Raw genomic sequence first — 7,713 nt, forward strand, 5'->3', positions numbered from 1 at the left:
AGCGACTTCTCTAAGAACCACTTCTCTAAGAACCCCTTTTGGTGGGGAATGGTGTTAGAGATAAAAATCCATGCACTAGCTGTGCTGTTTGCTCCTGGAATATCTCTGCTTCTACACCTTTTTAAGTGAACAGAGCTAGGAGAGATATGCATGCATATACACACTCCTACCTACATACATATAAATGCACATACATACACATTATATGCACACATACATGTTTATACACATACATGTGCATATTTTAGGTATCATAAGTGTACACCAATACCTCCATTTTCAATTCATCTTTTTTGCCTTCCTCCATTCCATATTTGCATGTAACTTCTTTCACAGTGAGAGTCTTGGCTTCTAAAATCGATAGATTTACGCATTTGCTCAATCTCATAATACACCTAAAGTAGTTTCAGAATGACTTCACCCATGTCTACAAAAATGCAAAGCTACTCAAAAGAGTTCAGCATCTCTAGTTTCCAGTTTTTCCATCTCCCTACCCTGCCCAAGGCTGAGGGCTGTAGGATGTGCGGTCAAAACTGTTGTAAGTTATGAAAATTAGTTATTTTTTGCCCTCCATTGTAATTATAGTATTCATTTGAAATACAATTGGGTTCATTATTTCAGTTTCTCCCTTTCCTATCCTTGTTGATTTAATTGTTTTGGATATGTCAAGCATTAACATGCTTTCAAAAGTCAAAACTTACAGAAAGATATACTCAGAAAAGTGTTCCTCCTTTGTACAGCCCTGGCACTCTCATCACCTTCACCCTTTGTGGGTAACCAACATATTAATAATTGTTTCTGGCTTTTCATTCTGGTGAATTTTTGGTAAATATAAGATATATATATGTTTTCTTATTTTTCCATCTTTCCTAAACAAAGATAGTGGTATTACATACAGTCTCTGGTGCTTTGATTTTTCACTTTACAAGATCTTTTGACCATCATTCCATATCAGTCCATAGAGAGCTTTCTCATTCTTGTTTACCATGACAGAGTATCCATTGTGTGTTTGTACTAGAGTTTATTCAACAGTGTCCTATGATTAGACATATAGGCAGTTTCTAATATTTGCAATTACAAACACTGCCACAGTGAATAAACTTCTGCATATGTATTTTTGCAGTTGTAAGACTATCTTTAGAATAAATTCCTAGAAGTGAGATTGTTGGGTTTATGGACAAATGCATATGTAATTTTGGTTGCTATTGTCCAATCCTCTTCTGTGGAGTTTGTATCATTTTGGATCCTCAACAGCAACGTATGAAAGTGCCTGTTTCCTCACAGCCCCAGCAACGAACTGTATTGTGACGCTTTTGAATTTTTCCCAATGGGATGGGTGAGAAGTTGTATCTCATTGTAGTTTAATTTGTGTCTACTATTATCAGTGAAGTTGAACATCTTTTCAAATGCTTAAGGACCATTTAAAATATCTTTTTGTGAGTTGTCTACTTATATTTTTTGCCCATATGTCTATAGGATGTTTTTCTCCTTTAATTTGTAAAAGTTTGTTTTTATATTAGGAATATTCATCCGTTATCTATGAGATATTCAATATTGCTTATATTGCAAATATTTTATCCTGGCTTGTACTTTGTTATTTGACTTTGCTTATATTTTTTCTTTGTAAAATTTTAATTTTCATTTAGTTAAGTTTACCACTCATTTTTTCAATTACATCTGAATTTTTAGTCACAGTTAGAAAGGCTTTTCTTATAGAGGAATTCACCCATCTTTTTCACCTAGTACTTGCATAGTTTTATTTTTTACACTGATTGATTTTAAATTTATTTTTGTATATGGTGTGAATAATTGATCTAATTTTATCTTTTTCCAAATGGCTAATCAGTTGTCCAGCATGACTTATAAAAAGCCAATCTTTGCTTTAGTGATTTGCAATACCAACTTTATCATACACTGAATTTTTTTTTTTTTAGATGGAGTCTCCCTCTTGTTGCCCAGGCTGGAGTGCAATGGTGTGATCTTGGCTCACTGCAACCTCCACCTCCCAGGTTCAAGCAGTTCTCATGCCTCACCCTCCCAAGTAGCTGGGATTACAGGTGCCCACCACCACACCTGGCTAATTTTTTTTTTTTTTTGTATTTTTAGTAGATACGGGGTTTCATCATGTTGGCCAGGCTGATTTCGAACTCCTGACCTCAAGAGATCTGCCCGCCTCGACTTCCCAAAGTGCTAGGATTACAGGCATGAGCCATCACACCCAGCCTCATATATTGAATTCTGTATATAATTAAGACCTGTCCTTTTTAAGGCAAATATATATAACAATAAAAAGATGAATTAAGTAAGCCCTCTGAATTAATATATTAAGTGGACCCTCAGAAAGGAGAAATTTTGAAATTAAATATTATCTAAAGATTTTGATATTCTCCTAATGGGAGTATCTGAATTAAGTGTCACAACTAAAATAGTAGAGTGGTCACATTCCCTCGCACCAGTTCTCAAACTTTGTTGAAAATGTAGATTCCTGAGCTCTATCATTAAACATTTTTATTTAGAAGTGGGGAGTGTGGCCTTCGTATTTTAGCTGCTTAACTAGTAGCACAGCGAAGACGGTATAAGGGGTCTTTGGATCACTTTTTGAAAAGCATGGTCTTACAGAAAAGGGACAGCCCACACTCGTTCACAGTGTAGCAACACGCGGGAAAGAGAATAGTCAAATTGTTTTGATGATGACGAAAGGAAATGCAGGCTTTCTAGTATACACAAAACATATTCAAAAATCTAGAAGTTTATCACTAAGGCTTTTGGAAGTAAATCTACATTTAGCAACTCAATTTTTTAGATTTTATTCTCAATTATCTGGACATGAGATTTAGGTCTGTGATTCTCAGGTCTTTTTAGTTATACATATCACTCAAGGAGCTATGGACTCCAAATGACTTATGTTTGTGATAAAGCCTCATTTACCCCACAGTAATAGGAGGGCTGCTCTGATTTTCTGAAGTTAGAAATGAGAGATTAAATAAGTACATTTGTTATAGTTTAATATTACACATTGTATGATGAAAACATTGTCTCCTACACTGCCTCCTATTATCTGGAAAATTAGTAATCCTAAAGTGTTCTTTCAAAACCAGAGACCTAAATGGCTGGAAGCAATAATTGCTAGAGCTCTCCACCAAGCTTTGACTATAAATATTTGGCCATATTGTGTGTTAGAAAATATAAGACACACTTGCTTTCATTTTCTGAGCCTGACTCACTGAATTTTCTCGTCCAGATTGGTTTTCATCTGTTTATTCCTTTAGAGCATAGATTAGAGTCCATTGTGGTTCCCATCTCTGTTATGCATTTTTTTTAATGAATAAAATGCCAGGCACACAGAGCATACATATGCACATTTTACTACGAGATAGTAAAAGCTCAATGTGCTGGGACTGCATTCCCAATGTAACCTTATTTTCCCACTCTTTGCAGTTTTAAAATGTTACGTTAATCTGGCGTTCTGGACGGGGATTTTCTCTTCTTTACAGTGAGTCCCAGCAGTATATAGAGGCCATAGAATAGCTAAACTTGAAGAGGCTTTTTGGCAAAGATTTGAATATCTGTCCTTTGGCCTTTTCTGGTTCTTGTCTGTATTTCATAATACAAAACTAATGAGGATTTCGCTTCGGTGAAATCTGCCTTACTAAACGATGCTTGCAAATAACACACTCATTTGTTAGCATTTGAGATTCTGATTAAATCATTTTGCTTTAGTAGCTGTTAAAGATTATAGTTTGAAAGAAAAAAGTGTTTTGGCATTGAGTACTTTGAGACCCCTGTACAGTGTACCAAAATCTATGCAAATTGTTACGAGGCCTTTTAATTACAGGTGAACCCCAGCACTTATTATCATCTGATGCACAGATTATGCACATGTCATATATTGGTAATAAAATATCAAAGTTAGACTGACACTCTTAAAGTGCTTAACACTGTTTTATTGGCTTACTAGCCCTAACTGGATTGATTGCATCCATTTTTTTCATTCTGCCGCTTAAAACATTTGCCACGTTGTTTTATTCATGCTTTTATCACAGCTTTGTCTGTAACTACATTGACTTGATTACTCATATTCTATGGCAATTCCTGACATTTGGCTTATTTTTCCGCTAGCCTCCTTACTTTAAAAAACCCCTCCATCTCATTTTTCAACAACCTCTGATTATCTCAAAGGTACCTCGCATTATCCTGACACGTCCTTCGGCTTCTGAGGATACTGACCCAGTATTTCAAGGCTGAGGTGACTCTGAGACAGAAGACGGAGCCAGTGATGATGTCCTCCCTTATTCAGACTCTTTGAATAATGCTTTTTACTCACCTATGGACTCTGCTAGAAAGACACTTTAATATTTTTGCCATTTATATTTTTCTGTTGTTGAAAGATAATAGAAACCAGTGCCTTAGTTGGTTTAACAATTCAACAAAGTTGTTTTCAAAAGAAGAAAGAAAATGTAACTCCATTTAGGTTGTCTTTCATTTGCAAATACTAACTGAAACTTGAGTTAGGGATTGTCTAACTTGGAAACAGTATTAATAAAATGAAGTCATTGGCATATTAAAAATGTCCTAATGTTCACTTTAAGTGTATTTTTAAAAACCTCACAGGCAATGGCGTCAAAGAAACCAAGGAGATGTTTACATTCATTAGTTCCACTGGAAAAAAATGGTTAATGTAATTGTATAGATTTTTCCCTTCTTGTTTTGTGTGCTGTATAACCCAGTCTTTGCTTTATGTACAAATACCCTGGTTTCTAAATGCTACTTATTTTCTTCAGAAATAAAGTATGCTTTTAATTTAGTGAGTAACTTTATATGTATGTGCATTTGTTTGGAAGAGATAGTAAGTAATAATAATTTAATTCATGTAGGGCAGCCTTTTCTTCTAAGAAGCTTCATTAATTCACATATGGTATAATTATTTTTTATTTCCCTTTACCAGAATAAATCTTTCCTTCTAGAATGATGCTTTTTCCTTGAGTGGATACTGCCTCTCTTTCAAGTATCTTAGCTTAGAATTAAAAAAAAAAAAGTTAATTTTTCTTGAAAACGAATCCCAGACATTATTGGATGGTGGAGTTGGCTCAATGACTTAACTATGTCAGGTCTGACATCTCTGTTAATTCTTTAAGCCTTTTCCTTGTGATTAGAACATGGCTGTCATCAATCCAGCCATCATATCTACTTTTAAGTCAGGAAGAAATGGAAAGGACCTGCCTTTTGCTTATAATTTTAAATATAAAGGATTCTCAGGAAGTTCTGTAACCTGAAAATAGAAATGCTGCTCATTTTCTACTTGAAATAATATTTTTACCTTTCAAATTGATTATCTGAAAGGTTATAAAAATATATCTTTATTATATTATTTCACATATATTCATTTAAGAAATATTGTTCACTAACTATGTTCCATACAATGTTTTAGAAGTTGAGACTACAAATGCTAATAAAACAGGGATTTTGCCTTTAAGTCGCTTCTGGATTCATCAGGAAGAAATACAAGAAAACAGACAAGAATAGTACTGTGTGAATCACAAAGCATAGAGCTTAGCACTACAGAAGCATCAGATAGGGTGTGGAGCTGCTCTCTGTTAGCTGGAACAGATGAGACTTGACCTGTGATCTGGAGCATGAAGATAAGGTGATTGATAAAAGCAAGAGGAAGCTATGGAAGTTATCTAGACACGAGGACCTGCATGTGCAAAGGCCTGGAAGTGACAGAGTGTATGGTTTACTCAAGAACAAGTGATTGCATATGGCTGGATCGTAGGCACAAAGGGTGGAAATTTAGGCAAATACTTTACTCAGGACTTTGGTCTTCATCCTATCCATGATAATTGTGCTATAGCCTTCTACCTTTACCTGATGCTAATTCCTTAGAACTTAGTTTTGGTTCCACTGTTCTGCAACTTGTAAACCAATAAGTCAAATATTTTTCTTGTATTAACACTAGTATTTAGTAGGAACTGTATATTGGTGATCTGCTGGCTACTCTGACCTACGGGCATGGATAGTGGGATATTTTTGTTTTGTTTTTTTCTTTTTTTAACCTGTACAGAATAAAAAATTGAATTAGTTTCCAGCATTTCACAATCAAGAGATTTCACAGATGAAACTAGTTTTTCTGGAAAAGCGAGAAGATCTGGAAATCCTGGGCCTGCATTCCCATATGGCAACAGTAAGCTGGAGCTGAGTAAGGGTAGGTAGTATCTGGTTCACTAGTCTTCATTTTCTGTTGTTTTACAACATGCTCACCTAACTAATTAAAAGTGCTTGGTTGGCTGATGAAGATGCTTATATTTGCTATCTCTAGTGCTGATAGAGACAGGAGGCAGCCAAATGCCTAGGCAGATAGGAGCGGGTACACAGTGAAACCCCACCTTCAAGCAGAAGGTTTAAAGCCTGCGACCCAGCCACATGGGGGACTTTCCTGCCTTTGGATTAGGTAATCACCCACTGCTTCGCCGTTCCACTGAGAGCTGTTCCATTGCTCAATAAAAATATTCTCTGCCCTCCTCACCCTTCAATGTCCAGTGTATCCTCATTCTTCTTGGGTGCAGTAGAAGAGCTCAGGAATCACCAAACAGGGGTACAAGCTATGACACAGGCAAGCTGGGGCATGCCAGTGTGGCAGAGCGAGGCCTGGGCAGGAGTTGCCAGCTGGGGGTCCCTGGCTTGCAAAGTGACCGAGAAGAAAAGTCCCGCATCTGTGCAGGACATAGAACTATATAAATTTAGTTAACTTGCACAATAGCAGTTCTGGACAAGGTGCAGTGACATAATTCTGTTTTCGTTTATGCAAGCTGACCATGTGGTCAGTGGGTTCACACTGGCCAATAGCTTGCTTCAGAGAACAGAAATGAAACACCTCTGTGTTATGAATCTTGTTTCTAATTATCTTATACAATGTTTGTAACTCTCAAAATGGTTGCCCCTGATAGACATTATAATCTAAAAATCCCTTCAGCAAATTATAAGAAAAGGAACATAAGATTATGAGTCTGGAGGCATGATGACGTCACAGTAACAAACATCCAAATGGCATTGGTTGACCATTTAATTTCCTTGGCCCTCAGAAACTTCCATTAGAAAATGTCTGTAATGTCACCCCCAATATCTATCTGAGAGGTTATTACTGGCATTCAAGTGAAACAGGGTGTGTTTCAGAAAGAAAAGCAGGTAACTACTGAGGACCCACAGATGAAAGGAAATGTTGCTCATGGTTAGGGGTCTTGGGATCTTGATAAAATGTCTGACCAGAAAGTACTACTGGCTAAAGGAAACTGTCCAACTTTAAACCAAAATATGATTCCATATGGAGACTTTAAGGGATGTGGCTGGTAGACAGACTAGCAGTAGACAAAGATTTCAAGAACTTTCTGCATTATGTTTTGCTCAGAGAGTGGATGGAATTTATTGAGCCTATTACTGTATGGTCACTATTAGATTTAGTGGCAAAACCCCGTCTTTACTAAAAATACAAAAATAATTAGCTGGGTGTGGTAGCGGGCGCCTGTAATCCCAGCTACTAGGGAGGTTGAGGTAGGAGAATTGCTTGAACCCGGGAGGTGGAGGTTGCAGCGAGCTGAGAGTACGCCACTGCACTCCAGCCTGGGTGACAAAGTGAGACTTTGTCTCAAAAAAAAAAAAAAAAAATAAATAAGATTTACATAACAAAAAGGAAAAAAGATAAAGATTATATGGCCCAGT

General features: G+C 36.5%; 1 long non-coding RNA gene across 1 annotated transcript in view; it reads left to right on the top strand.

Annotated features, from left to right (window-relative positions):
- LOC134810310 (uncharacterized) overlaps positions 1-4,812 on the top strand; it is a 68,078-nt gene extending 63,266 nt beyond the window's left edge. Inside the window, exons 3-4 of the long non-coding RNA XR_010158049.1 lie at positions 1,935-2,009; positions 2,107-4,812. This is a non-coding gene — a long non-coding RNA (uncharacterized LOC134810310). The remainder of the gene's footprint in view (positions 1-1,934; positions 2,010-2,106) is intronic.
- The last annotated feature ends 2,901 nt before the right edge of the window (positions 4,813-7,713 follow it).

The sequence above is a fragment of the Pan troglodytes genome, chromosome 5 (assembly GCF_028858775.2).
Source record: "Pan troglodytes isolate AG18354 chromosome 5, NHGRI_mPanTro3-v2.0_pri, whole genome shotgun sequence".
Lineage (NCBI taxonomy): Eukaryota > Metazoa > Chordata > Mammalia > Primates > Hominidae > Pan > Pan troglodytes.